At 56.5% G+C, this 22,167-nt stretch overlaps 1 protein-coding gene and 1 non-coding gene across 2 annotated transcripts in view; both read left to right on the top strand.

The window, feature by feature from the left end:
- Positions 1-22,167, top strand: part of PEBP4 (phosphatidylethanolamine binding protein 4) — a 185,231-nt gene that overhangs the window by 129,798 nt on the left and 33,266 nt on the right. The window lies entirely within an intron of this gene.
- Positions 21,618-21,746, top strand: LOC129075031 (small nucleolar RNA SNORA3/SNORA45 family). The gene has a single exon (XR_008529602.1). It is a non-coding gene; the product is annotated as a small nucleolar RNA SNORA3/SNORA45 family (small nucleolar RNA).

Below are 22,167 nucleotides of genomic sequence, written 5' to 3'. Positions count from 1 at the left end.
CCAGCTACCCACGTGAGGCCTTGCACCACCGTCTCGGTGCCTGGCGCAGGAAGGCGTCCTGCCACCCTTCTTGCATCTCCCATTTCGTGATCTGTTACTAAGCTCATTATGCCGTGGACAAGGGATTGTGTTTTAGCCAGTTGGGAAATAGAGGATAGAATCAGAGTCAGGGAGGAATCTGCGTTTGCAAGGCAGGGCGAGAAACGGGGAAAGGACATCAAGATTAGTGAAGATGCCGAGAGCGAGCGCGGGGCTGGAGCAGAACGTGGTGGCAGGAGGGGGTGGAGAGGAGGGAGCGGCCCTTAGTGGAAAGGCCAGGGGTTGGAAGGCCAAGAGCCTGGCAGCCGGGGACCCAGCGCTCCCTGCAGCTGGCCTGCCTGATGTTCAGGGGGCCTTGCGGGTGGGCGCCCACACCACGTGGCCGTCTAAAGGCTGCTTCTACCAGCGTACATGCGGGTTGCTCTTTGAACCTTGGAGAACGTTTGTGTTTCCTACCAGATCCTATCTATGAGTAAAAAAAGGGGAAGGAGGGATGGCAAAGGTTTGCACTGGCTCCTGGAGGCCCACGTGCCCCCCCCAACTCCTTGGTGTGCCCCTTCCTCCCAACATGTGAGCCCCAGCGCCAGCCCTTCAGGATTCTGTTCTTCAGAGAAACCGCTGCCCTAACCGAGGCTTCCTAAGTGCTATTCTAGTTTGGGGGGTGGTGGGGGTGGTGGTCCAGAGGTCCTGGTGGGGACAGATGGGCCACAGAAGCTCACCGCCAGCGCCTCCAGAATGGGAAAGCCGCCCCCCCCCCCCCCCCCCCCCAAGAGCCAAGGAGTCAGGCAATCCTTCCTGCCCACTCAGAGATTCCGGAAGCCCTTGGAGTCTGGAGAACCCGCCTCCCCAACCTCTCTCTTGCTTCCTCTGTCTGTCTCCTTCTCGAGACTCCTGTGAGTGCACAGGAGGGCTGAGGGAAGCCCCGTGTGCCTGTGATGAACGGAGCTAATTTCTGGTTTGCTGGTATGCCTCAGAGACGCTGCCTCCGTTCCCCTCCTTCCCAGCAAACCCTCTCCCACACACAGACAAATAGGCTGCATATTTAATTGGAATTCCTCACACCTACAGGGTAAAGCCTTGTCAGTAGAAATAGAGCCCACAGCCAGCTGGCTTCCCCCATTCCACCCACCTTGTCTCTTAAAAAGAAATCCCCCCCCCCATACGTGAACACCCACCCACGGGCCCTCGCACGTCCCTCCCAGCATGGTTGTAAAGGAGAGATTCGTTGGCAGTGACGCTCTTTCCTGGGCTGCTGCAGCTGGGCCCACCACGGCGGAGACCACCCGGCGGCTTCTCCCCGGCAGGCGGGCCCTCCCCGCTGCCTGCCCGTCGCCCACCTTGGGGACCCCCAGCCAGAGCTCCTGGGGCTCCGGGGTCCCTGAAGGGTACTGAGTGGCACCGGCTGCTTGGGGACCTGGTATCAGGTGACATGGAGGGGGAAGGAGAAGAGAACAGGACCTGGAAGAGCTCTTGGCGCCATCTCTCAGGGCGCAGGTGGGGAACCTGCCATGCAGCGCAGGCCCCACCTGTGGCCCGTCTCCCCACACGGGGTGTGTCGGCAGCCGCAGGGCGGAGGGAGGGGACCCCTGGGGAGAAAGGTGGGCAGTGAGAGCCTGGAGGGTACAAGGGCAGGAAACAAAAAGGGGGTGTGACTCACGCTGAGAAGGAGTCCTTATGGTGAAGATCAGCTTGGTCTACTTCCCACGTGACAACAGAGGCGGGCGGGGGGGGGCGCTAGGCCAACAATCTGGGACAACAAAAGGTGAAGGTGGTGGCTGGCCTGGGGAGAGCATACATCTTAGCACTTGCTCCGGGACCCCCAACCGGAGCTCTGCCCAGGAACCAGGTCCTGGTGGGGACAGAGGGGCCGGAGAAGCGTACTGCCAGCACCTCCAGAACAGGAAGCCCCCCCAAGCCTCATGCCATGACCTCAGCGTCCGGGGTCAGCAGCCTCTGCGGGGCCCCGCGAGTGATTCATTTCTTGCCGCCCTCTCCCTGCCAGCAAGGGGCTTCTGTCCAGCCAGCTCGTCCAGCACGTGGAGCCTGGCTCCAGGCCAAACGAGACCTATGTGTCAGGGAGTAGACAGCTGCCTCCGGGGCTCTGAGGGGCGCTGTGACATCTCCTTCTCCCCCACGAGTATTGTCTCGGTTTGCCTGGAAGTTCGCTATTACTGACTCATTTTTGGGGGTTAAACATGGCCCTCCCTTTCTCAACACAGCTGTTCTAGGGAAGGGTAACTCATTGAGCTCTTCACCTCCTCAAGTGAATGGGGATAGAGCTGAGATCTAGGAGGCCGAGAGGAAAGGAGGGAGTGGAAGTGGAGAAGGAGACAAAGACAAGAGGAGACCGGGACAGGAACAGCAAGCGGCACCTCAGTCCTGCCTCCTGGGCCGCCTTTCACAAGGCATCGCTGTTCCACGATGACTCAGAGAAAACCCTTTTATTTAGTACACCCTCCGTGATTTACAAATCCCCCTGGTTTCCAGCCTCCTTGCTCAGGGAAGCCAGGAGGAGGGAGCTGCACATGCCCGAAGTGCAGCTGAGGAGGCTGAGGCTCTGCCCATGATGCGAGGAGCCAGGTCTCCCTACCTCCTTTCCGCAGGACCTTAGGGGACCCTCCCCAAGCTCACCTTCTCCCCAGCTCATCCACAGTCCCCTGCTCCGAACAGGAAGAGGCACAGTAGAGGGACAAGTATGAGACAGTGCCAGGAAGGGTGCAGGGGGACAGAAGGGAGAACACAGGGCCCTCGGCAGCGGGGGCAGCAAGCGCACCCCATGCCCTGAAGCCCCAGACAGAGACCCGATGGAGGAGGGGATGTGGATGGAGGTCAGGGCCCCCACTGGCTCACTAGTAACAAGTCTGATGCCAACAGCTAGACATCCCATGGACCCTGCTGTTGGCAGCTGCCACCCGAACATCCACACGGGGGCCCGGGTGGGGTCAGGGGCTGAGGAGCGCTTCGTTGGCCTGGGTGTGTGGGAAGGCCCCCGCGGGGCAGGGCGGGAGACGGGGAGAGACCCCAGGCGCCCCGCAAAGCAATCCCGCAGGCTTCCAGCCTCTTCTTCTGTCCCTGCCTTTCTGCTCTCGAGTCACAGCTCCGTCTCCGTGCCTTCGTTCCCCAGGAAGGGGTCTGTCCGCCATGCCGAACCCGTCCCCGGCTCTTCCTCCTAACGAGCCAGGTTAAACATGCTGTAATCAGAGTAATAACACACCTGGGCCGGTTCTGCAGCGAACTGCCTTTTGTACTGCAATAGGACATTAATAGCAATTATTCTGCTTTGTAATTGGAGCTTTAAATACTAATTCAAACAGCCAGAGGAAAACCAATTAGTGCTAATTTATCTCTATGTGTTTTCCAGAGCTGGTGTCTGTCACACTGTGAAGAAATAGGTTGGTAATTAGTACAGTTGGGTGGTGGATAGAAGTAATTATCAGATTCTTTCATTTTTCTCTGGGAAAAAAATGGGTAGGGGGTGGGGCAGGCCAGGATAGGTTCTATAAGTCTTTGTTCCCTTGAAGTTTAAAGAGAGGGCCCTCAGTTAACACTGAGGTGCCGGCCCTCATCACCTGATCTGTGCAGGTACGTCTGAGAGACGCGTGGGCCCTGGCACAGGCTGCTCCGCAGGCCCCCGCCAGGGCTGTCCAGCTGCCAGGCTCCCGGGGGCACCACCCTCACATGGCAGTCGCCAGAACGTCCTGACTCGTCTGGGGAAAGGCCCGCGTGCACAGTGGGGCGGGGACCATGGGGCCCGGGGCCCGGGCCCCCGGCCGGCCTCTCAGTCTCCAACCGTGTGGCCTCAGTGGAGCCTCTGAACACCTCTAACGCCGGTTTTCTCCTTTGCAAAATGGACAAACTGACACTCACCTAACTGGATTGTTGGAAGCAATGAATCAAGTAAGATCATATCCATAATGGGCCTGAATCCTGATAATAATAGATGCAGGTTACCGAGTGCTTACCATTTGCCTGGGACTCTTCATATTATTCTCTCCAACCCTCCAAAGCCACGCGGCTGACTCACCGGTCAGTTTATGTCGCTATTCCCTCTCCTGTCCCTACCTTTCATCGGCTATACAGCTCGCGAGGCGTTATTAATTTCACCAAGCCTCGGTTTCCTCACCTGTGGGATGGGGGCGCCTTCCTCACAGAGTTATTCTGAAGATTAATGGAGATGACGATTATAACAAAAGCTCGCAGCACAGTGGCCGGCATGGAGCAAGGACTCCACTGTCATTACCAATATTATTCTTGGATTCTTTCACCGCACATAGTTTCATTGTAAGCTATACAAACCCTCTACTGAGGGGGTAGGCGTGGCACCGTACGCCCACTTTATGAACCGACGCACAGGGTTGAGCGCGCGCCCGGGGGTCAGCTCGCTGCAGGGAGGCTGCTCTCGCCGCTCAGAGCCCTGAGGCTAGCGCACCCCCAACAACAGAAGGTGGGGTAACAGGGGCGTTTCGCAGAGCTCTGCAGTTTACAAAATGCTTTCCCGTGCACGGTTTCAATGTCTTCTCACAAGTGAGTGGATTGACAGTTATTTAAATCCCCATTTTACAGGTGGGGACTTGAGGCTCTGAAGAGTGAAGCGACTTGCTCGGGGAAGCGGTGGAATCAGAACACAAACCCAGGCTTTTTCCTGTGAAGCCTGCGTGGCGCTCACTGGGGGCCTGCTGAGGGCGTGGAGAGGGGCCCTTTCCACCAAACCCTGTGGCCCAAGCTGCCCATCGGTGCGTGGTGCTGTCGTGCAAGGAGCAAGGCTGAAGAGGGCGAGGCGGGCGGAGGCAGGGAGAGCTTCAGAGGGATGGACGGGGACCGAGATGGGCCACGCTGCCCAGCCTGGGCAGCGTCTGGTAAATGTCAGACGAGGAGGCCACACGGAGAACTAGGTGACTGCATCTAGTAACCTGAGTGACGATCTGGCACCCCCAGCCACCCCCTGTTCTCACAGACCCCATTCTTCCCACCCAGGGGACCTACCTGGGCCCTGCAGTCATGTGAGGTCTGACCCCCGGGCCAGGCCTTCACGAAGAGCGGTATGAACATAGAGAAGGGGAGGCGTGCGTAGAGGACATGGCTCCTTCGAGGCCCCGCGGAGGACCTGCCCGTGGCGTTTGAGACACAGGGAGGAGGCTGGCCTGGCAGCTCCGGAGGATGAGTGCAGGGGAAGGGGGCGGCCCTGGTGAACACGGTGGCTTTGGCTGACGCAGGGCAGAGGGCAGGGTTGGCCAGGACCCCCTCTCACAGTGTTTACTGCCCCCACTGAAGGGGCACCGGCCCGGGAGCTGCCTCCGCCCCGAGGAAGGGGAGGCCTCGTTCTGATCACACAGAGGCACCGGCCGCGTGCCTGCCAAGCCGTGGGCTTCCACCGGCGGGGCGGCCGTCTCCTGTGGGCTGGCGGGCGCCCTCCATTCCACACGTTTCGAAGACAGTGTTTAAGATTAGACTGGCCGAGGCGGCAGGGTGGATGGAGGGGAGTCGGAGAGGTTGTGGAGAGAGGGTGTAGATGAGGCGACAGTGGCGAGAATGGGCAGACGTGGCAAAAAAGGAAAGGGTATAGGTATGAGGTACGGACAAGGGACTCACTGGGCACATGCCCAATAATGATAGTTAGCTATGGTGGGAGGAATTGTGGGTAAGTGTAGGTTTTTTTCTTTTTGGCTGTTGGTATTTTCTAAATTTTCTATACTGAGCACATTTCTCTTTTATACTGAGGAAAACAATGAAACTTATTTTTTAAGAAAGAAGGAACATATGCTAGAGACATTTTGAAGGAAGAACTGACAGAATTTGATAAGTGACTAGTTAAGGGTGGTAAAGGAGAAAGAGGAATCAAAAATAACTCAGGTTTCAAGACTGGGTGATAGGGGAAATGACAGAGGAAAGGAAGTTGGGGGGGAGCTGAGAATGGGGGAGCGATCCCCCTTCAGCTTCAGACTGTGAAGCGGAGCTGCCGGCAAGCCCGTGGAGGCTGGGGGTGTTTGTGCGAGCCAGAGAGGGAGCCAGACTGAGGACGGGGGGGGGGGGGGCGGGGGGGGCTTGCTCACCGCTGCAGGGCAGCGTGGGTCAAACGCCGCCCACGGGATCTCCTCCCCCAGGGGCTCCCCCAGACCCACCCTGCCCTTCTGGGCAGGTCCTTTAAAAGAAAGGCCCCAAGACAAGATCCTGAGGCAGTCGCGGGCAGGGGCCGGCTGGCCTTGGGCCTGTGGCAGGGATCTGCTTGGCTGTCCAAGGAGCATGGGCCCGAGGAGGCCGGGACAGGAGGCCAGGACGGACTTCATGCTGAAGGCCGTGAGAGCCGAGAGCCGGCCAGGAGCGCAGGCTGGCACCCCCGAGACCCTGCAGGCCAAGGCTGCAGGGGACAGAACACGCTGTCTTTGATGAGGGCCCTGTGGGAGGTAAAGCAAGGCAACCCACCTTGGAAGGCTGTGGGAACCATGTCCCCCAGTGGGAAGGGTCCCCCTGAATTTTAGTCCCCGGCCAACCCCCTCACCCTCAATTGTCCTCAACTGCACAGTCAGTGCCCGAACCCCGTTCTGCCTGCTGGCCTGCGAGGCGTCAGACCTGCCGGGGTCTTGGAGACCCGCTGTCGCAGGTCACACAGATGCCCTCCGGCTTCTGGAACCATTGCCTCGCATCTGCTAGGGCCCCGCGAGGGTGGGTTTCCTGAGGCTCCGAGCGAAAAGTGGCCTGCCTTGCGCTGTCCAGGGGCCGAGCCGCCCCGCCCTTCCACCTGGGTCGCGCCTCTCCAGGCCCCCTCGGCCCTGCCCCCACGCCCCTGCTCCAGCCCTGGAGCTCTCACGGAACCACCACTGCCTCAGAAGGCTCCGCAGAGACTGAGCCTGAGGCCCCACCCGAGGCTGCGTCACTGTTGCCTTGGCAACTGAATGGGTAGTTGAAAAGTAACTCACAAAGCAAACAACGTGAGCTCCACATGGGTGGCTGGGGGAGAGTCACCTCAGCATTGTGGGGCTCCGGGTTGGGGGTCTGCCTGGCTCCTCTTGCTGAAGCTGCTCTGGGGGGGCTCCCCTGAGCCCCCCACACCCCAGGCAAAGAGCACTTCACAACACACTGCAGTAGCGAGGAGAAACGAGATTATCACCATTACCTGCTGGCGAGGGTCCCGCCTCTGCTCGCCCTGGGCACTAATGAGGCTAGGACTTCAGCCCCAAATGCTGTCAGACAGGAGGAGCACAGAGCTGCTGAGGAGAGCGTGACCAGTGACGGCCGGTCAGTGCCTGCCAGGCACAGCCGTGGCATGGCCCCGGCACTCCCAGGGCTCCCGCCCGGGACGTCCTCACCAAGGCCTCAGCGCATCTGGGGGGTTGTCCGCAGGTGCTGAAGGAAAACCTTACAGGCGTGTGCCTAAGACTCCAAAGTGCTTTTCAAAAACAATTTATTGTTATAAATATATGCGCCAAGTACGCAGATCTCGAAGTGTAAAGCTTCATGGTTTTTTACCCATTGTCTTAGTCAGTTTGGTCTGCTATAACAGAACACCATATAACAGAATGCTCTAACAGACTGGGTGGCTTATAAACAGCTGACATTTATTTCTCACAGTCCTGGAGGCTGGAAGTCTGTGATCAGGGTGCAGCAAGGCCCACTTCTCACTGCATGCTCTGCGGGAGGAGGGCCGGGAGCGGGGAAGCAAGCTCTCCTGTGCCTCCCACAAGGGCACTAATCCCAATTATGGGGGCCCCACCCTTACAGTCCAATCCTAATTACCTCTCAAAGGCCCCACTTCCTAATACGTTTGGGGGAGTTCACATATGCATTTTGTGGGGACACAAGCATTCCATCCGCAACACATGCAACCACCACCAAGTTAAAGACGTGGAAGGAATATTTCTAGTGCGCCAAAAGGTTCCCATTGGCCTCTTCCCAGTCAACATCCCCGCCCCAAGGGGACGTTTACTCTGATAGCGGCCACATCAGTTCAACTGGCTGCTGAGCTCATGTGAATGGAACGCCCCCGGCGTGGGCGCTTTTCTGTGCCTGGGTGCTGGCCCGGTGTGCTGTGTCGGGGCGGCTGCAGCCACGGTGCTGTGTAAGGCAGCAGTTCGTTCTTGCCTTTCGCTACATGACATACCTCGTGCGTCTGCTTCTCCAGGGCTTTCACTTGTGCATTCTTCTCCAAGTCAGCCATGCCCAGGCCACGCTCAGGTCCAGGACGCCCTTTCTTTCCTGCTGGGAAACTCACATAGGAGTGTGAGTGGGTATAATAATATCCTGGGGACAACCTTGAATTCCCTCTAATTTACAAAAAAAAAAAAAAAAAAAAAGTGGGGAGGGATTATTCGAAAACAGTGGCACTTTATTATTAGTAACATATTTGTGATACATCTCACAAGGGCTGGTACCACACCAGCATGTCACAGCTTTTAGGCTGAGAACTGCTAGTCTAAGTGGTGTGATTTCAGGTAAAGGGAGGTCATTTCCTGTCCCCAAAATATCTCTTTCCTCTACCCCACTGCTTCCCCCGAAGGTGTTCCCCCCAACCCCCCAGTGGATTTATGGTGCTTTGTCAAAGAGCCCCAGGGTCCTCTTTTAAAATGCAATCGCTCCTGAGGGGAGAGAATCCATTAAGCCCACTTACCTCAGTGTGACTTAAGAGGGGCCTGGGAACTCCTTCCCTGGGATGGGACGCTTTTCCCACACCTCCTCTCTCCACCCCCACAAGGAGGTCAGGAGGTCGTGAGGACAATGCTATTAGCCCCACTTTGCAAATGAGGAAGCTGAGGCTTGGGGAGGTGGAATGACTGGCCTAAGGCCACACAACGCCCGGGTGCACCGCAGGCACCAGGCACCGCGGGGAGGCTCCGTCCACTGTCAGCACCACACCCCCCAACCCCAGCTCTCAGGGACCACCAAGGTCTGGCGCAGGGATGTGTCACAAGCCAGTCACGCCCCTGTACAGGTGTGCAGAGACATTCCTGTCCCTGAAGGCCCAGTTTCTTCACGCCCCTCTTGGGGTGTGGAAGAATGTTCCTATGGGAGCTCCATGCCAAGGACCCTGCATGCCCTGTCTGCCTGCAGCGGGCCTGGGGAGTGGGTGTCCTCCGGCCCCTTTCCTAAGTGAGGGAGCCAGTCCTCAGGGAGATCAGCAAGTCTCAGGAGGCTGCCGACTGTGTGAGGGCAGAGGCCGCGTCCATCACCAGCACCTGGTTCCTGTCTGTCACTCGGTGGGGGCGGGGAGGGGGGCGGGGTTCGCCTGACCCACATGGCCCGATGTCTCACTGCAGCAGGACTGGGCAGGGGCCCAACGTCAGCATGAGGAAGGCCCAGCTCTGCGGGGGGAACCCTGTATTGAATGAGTTCACCAAGGTGGGCCAGGAGACAGCCGCCTACATCTGCTGCGGGGAGGCCAGAGCCTGTCCTCAAAATAGCCCCTGCACTGCCCATGATCCTGCCGTGTGGTTTACGCCCTTGGGTCTTACATGGTGAGGGGCACGTGACAGAATTCACCAAACCCTCTCTGTGCCCAGCACTGTGCTAGGCTGTGAGACAACAAACGGACAGAACGCAGCGGTGTCCCGGGGGTCTAGGAGCAGAGAGGTGCCGAGCCCATGACTGCCGTGGGCCATGGAGAGAGCACGCCAGGGGTGGGGCAGGCATGTGTGAGGCACTCGGTGCCCAGCACAAAGCGCTGATCGCATGTGCAGGCACTCACACGCGCGCGGACCAGGGAGCTCGCGTGTGATCCCCGAGCAGATGAGGAATTTTCTGGAAGGCGTTTTAGCAGGAGAACAGCAAAGTCAAATTCATTTTCCATTGTGCTAACTTCGGCAGCCTCGGTGATTGGAAGGACGGACTCACGGGGAGGCCGTGGCGCTGCCCGCTAACCCGGTGCATTGTGGGGGATTCCTGTACCATTAGCCAGCGCTCTAGCCTAGGAGCTGCGACCTCTGCAGAGAATCGCCTGGACTTGGGGGAGACCGCAGCAGAAGGAGGGGGCCAGCACGAGAGGAGAAGGTGTGTGCGGGAGAAACAGACAAATAGGAAGGCAGCCACGGCAGAGCACCCAGGGTGGAGAGGCTGTGAGTGCGCCACTCCCGTATGCAAACGCAGGTATTGAATTCAAGTGTGAGGATCAATAATACTGTACCAGCTACAGGTGGGGCCAGGTCGGTACCAGAATTATCAGATCACTACGTAAATTATAAAATTGTCCAACCACTATGCTGTACACCTGTACTAATATGAGATAATATTAAATGTCAACACAATTGAAAAATTAAAACAAGACATTTTAAAGCATGAGGAGCATTCAAAAAAAAATTTATTTTAACAAGCACCATAGGCTGTTTGTGACAGGCACAAGGCGTGCCCTGGACTGAAGCTCAGGTTTGCTGCCATTTCTCTCATCCCTAGTTTATTTCTTCCAATGATTTCACATAGGAAAATGGTTCAGAAAAAGTTAAGTGAGGAACATACAAAGGAACTGACGAGCACTTCGCCTGTGGAAGGGATGCTCTGAGGACAGACTAGACTCTAAGCTCTGGAGCGTTAACTCAAGGCGGGGGGACGAGGGGTGGGGGGGACCAGGGAGCAAGCCGTGCAGCAGCCAGAGGGGTGGGCTGGGTGGCCTCCCAGGCTTCTCCCAAAGAACACAGCTGTGTCTCCGTCCATATGAGCTGCTACGACAACTGCCGTAGACTGTATGGCTTAAAAAAAAATGTGTATTTCTCAGAATTCTGGGAAGTCCAAGGTAGTCCAAGGAAGTGCCAATAGATCCAGAGCCTGGTGACAGCCACCTTTGTCTTGTCCCTCAAGCGGTGGAGAGCCGAGGGGAAGCAAACGGGCGCTGGCGCGTGCTCTCTCCCTCCCTCTCTCTCCCTCACTTCTGATAAGGGCCCTATTCCCACAGTAAGCGCTCCACCCTCCTGACCTTGTCACCTCCCCAAGACCCCACCTCCTAACATCCTCACCAGGCAAATGAGAGTCCCCACATATGAATGGGGGGTGGGGCGGGGGGGCGGGGGAGGACACACTAACATTCAGGGCACCCACGCTCTGCCCTCTTACTCCTTCGCCCTCAGCCAGGCTGGCAAGCGAAGAGCTGTTCAGAGTTGCTCTGTCTGCACGGGGAAGACTCCCGACCTGGGGTCAACCCCGGGTTTCGGCCTCCACTGCAGGCAGCTCTGTGACGTTAGGTGAATCCAAGGCCCTTTGGCCAGGCTTCCTCAGCGTAAAGCAGAGAGGACAGAAAATCTCTAGTTCCTTCAGCTCCAGGGTCCCACAGCTCTTTGATTCGGGGCAGGGGAGGAGAAGGGACTGCAGTCCCCATGTTGCTTCACAGGAGGTGACTCCGCCTCTGGGGCCATGCAGTCCCTTTCATCTTTAGAGGCATGATCCTCGGAGGCCTGACCAAGGAGAAACCGCTGGGTCAGTACCAGGCCTCCATCCCCGAGGGACAGGGCCTTCTCCTCTCTTCAGCGCCGAGAGCCTGCCGGTCTGGGGTGCCTCAGAACTGGTCCTGCTTTCCCTCAGCCACGGGCAAGGGCTGGGGTCGGAAAGACTCGGCAAGGCCAAGGGTGCGGGGTTCTGGCTGTGTCTGTAGATAGGCGTTTTGAAGGACTACCCTGCATTTTTGCTGGGATGCTCCCTGCCGCATGGTTTTCCACCCCTCTGTTGCTTTTATAGATATGCGTTTATATACATAGAAGTATCTCTTTCCCTGAGGGACAACAAAGCTCAGCCAAGTGGGAATTCAGTGCGATCCAGTGGAATCTGTTACAAAGGAATTTCACCGGGGCGGGGGGTGGGGGGGCAGGATTCCATATTCAGGACATCGCCCAGTTAATAAAACACGGCACAGCTCCCGAGAACACACGCGATTTCCTTCCTTTTTTTATGTTTCCTTTAAATAACGAGGGGTATGTTGTTTCTCCCATTTTTGCCAGTTTAAATTGAGATTTTTTTTTTGAAACAATAAGAAAACTAATAGTAGGGGTTAAATAATTCGTTAAAGGGTGGGGAGTAGGGAAGAGATGGGGTTGGGAGAGGGGGTTGGGGGGAACTGGAATCTGCCAGTAGCAGCAATAAATGCAGAGTTATGCCTCAGGCATAATATATCAAAGGAAATATAATGCATCCAGCTTAAAACTAATGATTGCCATATAATTAGATGAGAAGCATTGTGCTATAAATGTGTATTCTTTAGCGTGCTGTGATTTTACTGTAAAAAGAGAGAGTGAGAGCGAGAAAGAAGGAGACAGAAAAACACAGAGCCCAGCAACATACTATAAAAAGAACCTTCTGTTGACTTCTCTACTGTTTAGTATTCCTTGGCTGTTCTCCCTTGGGAGTGTGTAATTAGTACTTTATGAAGAGTACATTTAAAGCAGTTTAATATTCACCTCATTCAATCTGAAACAATGTGATCCATGCTTAGACAAATCAGTGCTCCTTGCTGACATAATCTGTCAGAACATTACCTCTGAAAAGACCTTTCAAGAGGTTTGGATGTTAATTAGTTGTCTATCATGTATAAACAGAGCAGTGAGCAGAAGGGGCTCCGACAGGCCAGAGGGATACGTTGGGAAATGCATTTTGTATGAACGTGGCTTGCAGGGGGGTCTCCTCGCTCTCCCCGCCTCCCCCACGCCCCCGCCTCCCGTGTGCCAGCAGCCACACGGGCTTTGGACTTCTTCCGGGCAAGAAAAAAGCTTTCTGGTTGGCTTCAAGGGGCACAGCCAGGCCCCAAAGGGGACCGTGAATGTGAAAGGGGTTCCCCGCACACCACACCCCTACCTCTGCCTCTGAAGCCTGGGGCTCCCTGGGACAGGGCCACCTGCAAGGTGTGACAGGAAGCATGACCTCACAGGCCCACTGGACTTACCGGGGGGCATCCTAACACACACCTTCCCGCTCACCCGAAAGCCCTCCTCTGGGAGGTCAGTGCCCCGGAAGCAGAGCTGCAGGGTGCAGAACCAGGAGACTGACACACACGCAGCTTCCGTCACGCCCAGACTCCCAGGACGCTGGGCGCTGGGCGGGGTCTGAACCTGCAGGCAGGCAGTCCGGGCCCCGCCTCCAGGGCGAACCTTCTCCCCAGGGTGCCCTTCAGGGCCGGGGTCCAGGTTCTGCCTATGGGAGCCATCTAGGGATTTGAACGAGCTCTCTTTCATTCTGGATTTTGAATGCCTATGTGCGAGGCCCTTCCTAGCACATTGGAGATGCTCATGAAGAAGTGGGTCAGGGCATAGTCTGTTGTTCTCGCCAGGCCCGGGATTCCAAGACGACCTGGCGGCTGGTAGCAGGAACCTCCTTTGCCCCCAAGAGCCAGGTGCCCCCCAGTGGCCCCCCAGCGGCCTCCCCCTACAGGTCTTCCTTTGCCCACTTTCTTTCGGTGGCCTCGATACCCACAGCCTCTTTATTTAACATTCATTCCACAGGTATCCACTCAGCGCCTACTGTGTGCATTGCATTGCACCACATTCTAGGGCAACAAAGATGGTTAAATCGTGGTCTCGGGTCATGAGGCATTTACAGACCCATAAACCAATCATCACAGTTGGGGGTAATTATAAGTAGTGTAAGGGAGGTGATGTAATTTAGTGGTTAGGAGGGAGGGCACCGGAGTTGAGCTGCCTGGGTTCAGATCCAAGCCTTACCCCGAACAGCTAGTGACTTTGAACAGGTTATGTAGCTGCTCTGAGCCTCAGCTTCCTTGTCTATAGAATGAAGGCAAGAATGGCTACCTCATAGGTTTTTGAATGTTAGATGAGATAATTCAGTAAAGCACCCAACGCAAGGCTTAGGGTGAGTGCTCAACAAATGTTTGCTCTACCACCTGCCCTCCCCCGCCCCCCAAAAAGTAGTCCAGCAATAGGGGCTCGGTCTAAATGCCTGAAGTTAGAAGAGGGAGAGACAACCTGGGCCTAGGGAGCTTGGTAGCTTTCCTAAAGGAGGTGACACCGAACTGTGTTTGAAAGGACTGGGTAGAAGCTTACTAGGTAAAGAAGTGACAGAAGGGCTTTTTAGATACAGGAACAACACATGACAGGTGGGTGGGGGCATAGAAGTGAGAAGGGCATTTGGGACGTCAAGATGTGGCCTCTGTGTCACACTGCTGGAGCCACTGCCACCGCTGGGAGGCGGTCCCAGGGGAGCCCTGCACAGCCAGCCATGGGGGACCGAAGGGAGGGCTCCAGTGAGTAACAGCAGGTCCTTTGAACAGCCCAGGAGGCAGCCGCTCCGCCCTGTATTTCTCAAAAACAAGTGTTAAGATCTCAGACACCCCTGGCCTGGGTATCCACACAAAGCTGAACCACAGGCTGAGCCAGGCTCCCGGGCAGGCAGCAGGTCATCGGAGGAAGCAGGACCGCGGGCTCCAGGCCGCTCCCCCACCCCCCGCCCCAGGCCCCGCAGCAGGTGAGCAGAACCCCTCCGCAGTGCCTGGCTCTGTGGAGGACAGCATGCAGCCCCCAGCACAGGCCCGGGACACAAAAGGCCCTTGGTAGCTGGTCGCTTGTATTATTAATGCAACGAGCTTGTTCTGGCCCACACCATTTTTTGGAACGCTGTCCTCCTTGGGTTTTTCACTTGACAAGAAGCCAGGACTCAGGAGGTACAGGGAGTCCCCAGTTTCCTCTCAATAGAACCCTAGGCCTCCCTGGGCCTCAGCCTACATGGGGTCCTTCCAGCCCTGCAGACCCCTAGACTCCCCACCTGCTCAAGCCAGAGCCCGCGGGGGGCCTGGTCTCCACCCGCCCCCAAGCAGCCCCTTGGCACAACATCAGCCCTTCCTTTCCTCGGGAAGCCCCAGGCCTTTCCCCTCTGAGGATGCTGCGAGGGCGCTGTCCAGCCGAGCACACTAAGGACAGGCCGGCCAGTCTGGACCGTGCGTTCCCTCCCTTTCTCATCAAACTGTCCCCGTCACTTCTCCCACCTGGTGGGCGGAAGGCAGGAACTCGGAGGCAGGAACTTTACCCCAGCACCGTCGCCACAGCCCTTGCAAGGGGCATGGCCATGGCCGTACAGCAGACAGGCCGGGTCCAGGGCAGCTGCGGGGCGGCCGCTGGCCGTGGCAGGCCACGGCTCAGGCCTTTTCTGTCTGTTTCCAGCTCACCCACCCAGCCACCTTTGCACTGATGAGCCCAGGGGCAGCAAACTGGAGCCCACAGGCCAGATTGGCCTTTTTCTGTAGGTCCTGTGGGCTAAGATGGTTTTTCATTTTTAAAGGGTTGAAGAGGAAAAAACAAAGAACACGTGACCAGAATCATATGTGGCCTATAGGCCTTGAATATTTCCTACCCGGGCCTTTACAGGAAGTTTGCTGCCCCTGCACTGAGCCCACGGGACATTCGGCTCGGCGCCAGACATTGGGTCGACGCCAGACATTGGGTCTGTGCCAAGCGAAAAGCCGCACTGAGCAAGACTGACATTTGACCAGGACAACCCCTCCGTGTGACCCGTAGCTCCAAGACCATGTCTTAAAAAGGCCTTTACAAGAGATGCCATACATAGGACTAGAGGGAACACCGGTAGTTTTCTCCCTGTGTCTATTTCATGTAGTTAGTGTCCCCATTTTTTTTTTTTAGTGAAAAATGGAAAAGCTGAGAGGTGAAATGACCCATTTAGGGGTCCCTAGTGAATATCCTCCCCAGATCTCACAACCTCGAGGCCACAGCCGCCCCGGGGCGTCTGGGAGGTGACCCTGGGACTCAGAGGCAGATGCAAGATGCGGGGCTGCAGGAGGCCGGCCCCGGGGGGAGCATTGCCGCGGCTGTTAGTCCCAGCCGCCGCCCGCTTTTCACATGGATTGGATTTATACGCATCTCAGGTTTCCTTTTTCAACACAAGCCTAAGTGTTTTGGAGTTGTTTCAGCCCCTGAGTCACCCCTCAAGAAGAGCACCCCAATCTTCTGTATCTCAGGGGTGATCCTGGCTCACGCTCATCAAGCTAAATAACAGCCCCAGAGCTCCTGCCTGCTGGCTGTGTGACCTAGGGCAGGCCACTGTCCCTCTCTGTGCCTCCCTTTCCTCTCCAGGAAGTGGAGTCAGTGACCCTCCCTCCTCAGCCCACACGGACTCTGAGCGTGTGAGTGAGATCATGTCTGTGTGCTGCTTGGCAGGAGGAAGCTGCAGCAGGAGTCCAAGGTGGCATTATTTTCTGGGTCTAGTTGGGCAGTTGCCATGAAGTTGCTGAGATGCGTAAGCGCTTCGAGGGCCTCGGGAACCAGGCTCAGGACTACTAGGGGCAGGTAGCATGTCAGAACCAGCTGGAGCTTCCACGTCACTGAGGTGTGAGTTCAAGCCCAGCTCGGCCACTTCCCAGCTTCGGCAAACCCCCCGATCGATTCTGGCCTCGGTTTCCTCCCCTGTAAAATGGAAATAATCCCAACAGCCAAGGGCGGTTTGGTCAAGGACTAATAAATAGTCCCTGGCGCTTGGAATTGCGAGTGCTACGGGCCCCGTCAGGACTCCTCTTGGGGTTTCTCTATGAACTGTCTCCACAGAAGTGCAAACACCCTCCGCCCATGGCTCCCTAGTAGGACGGGCTGACTTACCTCCTTTTCGAAAAGAAAAGTGAGAACGGGGTCAGCGAGCGCAGCCCTCTCCCAGGCACTGCCCGGGCAGCCTCGACCTGCAGGACCAGGAGACTGGGTGAGGCCAGAGGTTCCCTGAGGCCCTGTCCCCTGGGAAGTGGTGAGAGGCCCCCGGGCTCTGAATGCAACGGTCCCAGCCTCGGCGAGCCACGACCCCTGCCTGGCCGCTGTCCAAGGGCAGCAGGCCACAGCTCCATGTAGCGCTGGATGCAAAACAAAGGGCCTCTTTTCGGAGGACAGGAAGGGACGTAAAGGTGGGACTGGAGATACATGGAAAAGGTCTAAGTGGCGAGGAGCGGCGGTGGGGCGTGGTCGAGGTCGGCTGGTGAGGCTGGCAGGTGAGGCCCTCAGAGACGCTGAGAGATCCCTCCAGCAGAGGGGGCGAGAAGCAGCCACAGGCTGGCCCAGGCCTCACGCGGCTAACAGCAAAGCTGTGGGGCCAATCTGGCCGGGGAGGTTGGATTTAGTCACCGGTTTTGACAAGGAGTTAAATGGGTTGCATAGCAGCCCCCCTTGCTTTCCTTGGGCTCCCCTGAGCAGGGCGTCCAGGTGAAGGGTCGGGGGCAGGGAGGTCCAGGAGCCCCAGGCTAAGGCGCGGGCACAGGCTCTCCCCCGGCCTGCTCCAGCCCTGCAGGGCCAGAAGGAGGCGCCAGCTGCTCACCTCCTGTCAGCGTCTTTGCCACCTGGCCTCCCAAACAATCCCACGCTCGTCTTGTAGTCTTGTAACCGAGGAGGACGTGAGGCCTTAGTAGGGAAAAATGCCCCCGACAAGGAATTACTAATATGTTTCTCAGCTCGTGGCAGTTCAGTAGCACTCTGAGCACTCCCGCGCCACTTCCCCAATGAATTTATTACACGGCATCACTACTAATGATCAGTAAGCGTGGGGGGAGCCCCTTTGGCTGTGGCCCTTGTTCAAGGCGTTGTCGGGGCTGCAAACCTGAGTGCGTTACAGACGTACAGCGGCAGAAGGGCCTGGGAGTCTAGCGCCTCTCCCCTGAAGAGGAGAGGAGAGCGCTCCCTCACAGAGGAACCCGAGGCCACTGGCCCCTTGGCCCCCAAGGGTCAGACTCCACCCCTAGGGGAGGGTGGGATTAGCCAGGCTTGACCTGAGATGGACCAAGTACCGTGCAGGCTCTTTGTGATCGGATTTTCTTGCTTATGTGTTCATTCCTTTGCATGCGGCCAAATGACGAACAACAAATGTCTAACAATATTAAGAATGAGTGACGGTGGTGATGATGGCAATGACTAAAATCATGTTAGTGGTAAATATATGTGGCCTCTTTTGGCCTCAAGCCCTTGGGACTTGAAGCCTTCCTTCCTCGCCACGGGCACTTCTGGTATGCTCACCAGATAATAGGAAACAGGAGTCGAAGCTTGAGAAACTTAAGAATCAGTCACGCAGACCTTCAGACTCCAAGCAGGACTCTACCAGCTGGTCCAGGAAGGCCACCATGGCAGCGAGGGGGCGAGCGAGCAAAGGAGTCTGTGTGGGGGAGGGGCCTTCGCTGACCGAGGTTAAGGGAGAGTTCCCAGCCCGGGTGCTCAGGGGACAGTGAAACCATCAAGGGCCCCATTCCCGGCTCATCGTCCTACCAGGTTTAGGACACTGAAGCTGGGAGAGGTCTCAGAGGTCGCCTCGGCCAGCTTTCCCAAGGCGCGAATAAGGAAACAGGCCCAGAGAGAAGTGACTCGCCCACGGCTGCATGGCAGAGTGGGGACTCAAAGTCCGCTCTCCTTTCACCATAAAGTCAAAGCCAGACAGCGGGTGACGGTGGTGTGGGGGGGAGTAGAGGTGGGGCGACTGTCGGCCCTCCCTACCTCCACAGGTCCACGTGATCTGCAAGTCCTGCCTCTCTGGCTTGATGCCAGATGGCAACAGCCCAGCTGCATGTGCAGGTCACGATGCCAGGTCGGTGCGTACAGCTCCTAGAACAATGAGCCTTTCCTCTCTGCTCCACTCCCTAGAAAAGAGCTAAGGGGGGAAGCAGGCAAATTCCTCATGAGAAGTCCATCCACCGTCTAATCTCCCAAATATTTCTCTTCTTGGGATAAACTTTCCCAGCAATATTTAAAGCCGGTTAGAGAAAATGAAGGGATTAAATAGAAAAGCTTGGGCTGATTTAGGCCACAGAATCATTCACTCGTTCAAGAACCTTCGAGAGTATCTACTCTGCGAAGACCCAGCTATGGGGACACGAAAAGCCAGAGCCCATCCTGGGCAGATGCAGTGTGATCCGCTTGCTTCCGCTTTTCATGTTGCCCTTTGTCCGTCCTCGCCTCCACAGCTCAGCGACACTCTTTTCTTCACACTAACATACCCCCTCAGCAACCCCGAGCTCCAGCCTCTATCTTCAGACTTTCCTTTTCCATCATTTTCCCTGTTTGGGACCCAAACCCAGTCCACACCTCATCAGGGAAGGGGTAGGCTGGGCGTAGAGGTTGTGGGGAGAGGCCCCACCAGACTCGCTGGGACAGATGTGCTCTGTTCCCTGCACAGCTGTCCCAGCAGCCCATCTGGGCTCACTTCCTGCCGCCCAGCTCCAGCCCCTCACACCTCCCACGCAGGGGCGGGGAAGTCTGGTCCAAAGGCCAATGTTGAGGCTGTTGGCTGGCAGCTCTGCGAAGCCTGTAGGCCAGGACCCTGGCTCCTGCCCTTCCCCTCCTCCCCGGGCAGTGGTGGCCTGGGTGGAACTGTAGCCAGGTGGTCGCCTCGGAGGTCAACGTCAGCCGCTTGGCAGCTGTAGGGACGGCCTGGCCCTCAAGTTCTCCCCGCACCATTTGTCCATGTGAGATACGTGAACCACGTCGTACAGATCTTTTGTCAAGACTAAGGAGTCAGCCTCGTTAGGTGTCTCCAAGGGAAGGAAAAAAATACTTTCAGAAAGAGTTTGATGCAAAAGGATGTCCCAGCTTAAAGTCTGTCCCAATGACCTTGAATCTTTGACTCCTTGTCAAAATCTGCTGCTCCCCCAGGTTTAATGCTAGGAGGTGGGACGGCTGGGGGTGGGGAGAGGTAGTGGGATGGGAAATCACCTGAGGAGGTGACTTCTCTGGAAACCTGCATGTCTCCAGGGTGCTCACAGCTCCCTCCGAGTTCCTGAGCAGGGCGTTCGTTCTCTGGGACCATAGAGAAGGTGCAGGCAGCTCTGCGGCCCCCACGCTGAACCCCCTTTAAGGGCAGGAACCACAGCCCTGCGGCTCCAGCCCCGGTTTTGTCCAAAGCAGGCACCGGTCGGAGTGTGCTTGCTGCGCTGCCAGGCTGTCTACCTGGCCACGTGCCTGCATCAGGGCAAGGGGCATCCGATGAGTCCTCTCAGTCTGCTCTCACAAAACTGAAATTGGGCAATCAGGAAAACGGAGACTAGCAGCAATATGTCTCCATGATGGAGAACGGGGACAGAGAGTATTGGAGGAATGGGAAACCTGAGCATAAAATTAACAGGTATCCCCTACTCAACCCTGGGCCTTTTCTTTAATACTGTGTCCTAATGCATGGAAAATCAGGCAGAAAGATGATACATTGTTTCCTTTTCCCAGAAACAGAAATATCTTAGGAGTGTGGGCAAACCCTAGAATCTCCTGAAGAGTAGGATCACGGGGTGGAAACTGGCTTCTCTGGGCAGAAATGAGCCCCCAGAACAAGGGCTGGTTCTCAGAACAAGAGCAAAGAGCTGAGCCAAACTTGTTGGCCTTCCCTGAGTGCCATTTCCAAACGAGGGGAAATGCCGACCCACTCTGCTCTCCCCACTCAGCCGCGTGCACGCGGCTGCACACACGCAGCCTGGAGAGGACGTCGGGTGAGCGGCAGCGCCACTCTTCCTGCAGGCTGCCGGCCTCGATTCCCCGTTGTTAAATTGCTCCCCTAAGATGAGCTGCCGTGGGGCGACCAGACAACCATAGACTTAGGTTACTTTATTTCAAAGTGTTTTCCTAAGTGTTGAAGACAGAACATTTCTTTCACAAAGACATAACTTGGCACCACTTTTCCGCTTCACGAACCTGGCCACCATACCTGTGACAGGGTCCCTGAGATTCAGGTCCCAACCTGAAAACTCTGACTACCTGATAAGTCTGAGCCTATGGTAACAGAAAGAGAAGATGAGGTGAGGCCATGGCTGGTGACGAGAGGAATGGGGGACAGGCTGGGCAGGAAGGCAGGCAGCAGGCAAAGAGCCCCATTCTTGCCCAGGGCCCCGAGGCAGGCTGCTTGGCAATAGGAGGCTCTCCTTTGTTTTAAGAATGCTCAACGTCCGCTCAACCTATAACCTGTGATTTCAACCCAAAACTTTCTTTAACTTTCTGAGAGAGAGAAAGAGACCAAAGCAAGGCTCCCTTCCACCAGCCCACCAATGGGGGCCACTCTTCCTGCTACAGATTTAAGAGAAAGGGAAAATTCATGTTCACGTAATCACCTAGATTCTTCCACTAACTCAGCATGACAAGGATGCCCTAGGATTGAAGAGATGTTCGGAGTATCAGACCCAAGTTCCCCAAGGCAACCAGGGCTCAGAGGGAAGGGCTGGGTTCGTTCTGACCACCCGCCAGGATGACGCATTGTCTCGGGCACCCTCTGAGACCCCGAGCTCACAGGGGCATAAGAACATCTCAAGGCTCCTGAGTCTTGAGTCAACACCAGCTTTTGCTCTCCTAATCTTACAATCTTAGCTCAGGGCAGCCACCCTCGCCCACCCCAACCCTTCCTAGAAGCAGGGGGCTTGACCTTGGAACCCCTGCCTCCCAGATCCCCTGGGACAGATTTCACAACCCGGCACTGAGTTTTACTACAAGTTTCAGACAAAGAAGGTGTGTTGGAGCCGAGAGCCTGCTTCTGCCCGTTGCGTGGGCGTCGGGTTCAATACCTTCTTGTCAACACTTGAATGTGTTGAACATCACTCACAAGGGCATTCTTTAAGGAACCTATTAACTTAATTACCCGGGCATTTCTCTCTCTCTCTCTCTCTCTCTCTTTCTCTCTCCCCTGTCCATGCATCTCATATAAAAATTTGGCTTTCGCCCGAGACTGGAGTCACATCCTGACAGCGCTTGCCCCGGTGTGCTCGAGTTCTCGGACAGGATCTGCTGGTCTTGACTCCCTGGCGAGGGCACTCAGTGCCCCTGGTGGTGCCCGGATCAGAACCACACCCTTCCCCCACTCCCACCCCAAAATAAATCGGGCTCTCTTACTTTATGAGATACTTCTGATGTAAGTCCCCTCCCTGGCACAATACTATCTTGTTTATTTCTCCAGAGGTAGTCAGGGTGGCTGCACTGTGGAGACTGATTTGCTCGGGGTGTGCGCAGCACTGAAGGAAGCTACAAGAGAGTCGGGGGGCGGTGCGCCTCAGGGTGGGCAGGGGTCATCTGGCCTCGTCCTTCCCAGCAGCCAGGCAGGAGTGGAAATGTAAAGGATGCGAGCAGTGCAGGGGCAAACCAAGCCCCACAGGATAAGCCCCTCCTTAGGGTGAGAGCGGCGTCACCAGAGGCAGGTCAGTCAGCAGGTATTTACTTATTACATACAGCTATGTGCCCAGAGGCATCCACGCAGACTTTGGGAGAAGAGGGA

The sequence above is a fragment of the Pteronotus mesoamericanus genome, unplaced genomic scaffold (genome assembly GCF_021234165.1).
Source record: "Pteronotus mesoamericanus isolate MK-2021 breed Mesoamerican mustached bat unplaced genomic scaffold, CSHL_Meso_final contig_502, whole genome shotgun sequence".
Lineage (NCBI taxonomy): Eukaryota > Metazoa > Chordata > Mammalia > Chiroptera > Mormoopidae > Pteronotus > Pteronotus mesoamericanus.
This window is presented reverse-complemented; position numbering and strand designations above follow the sequence as displayed.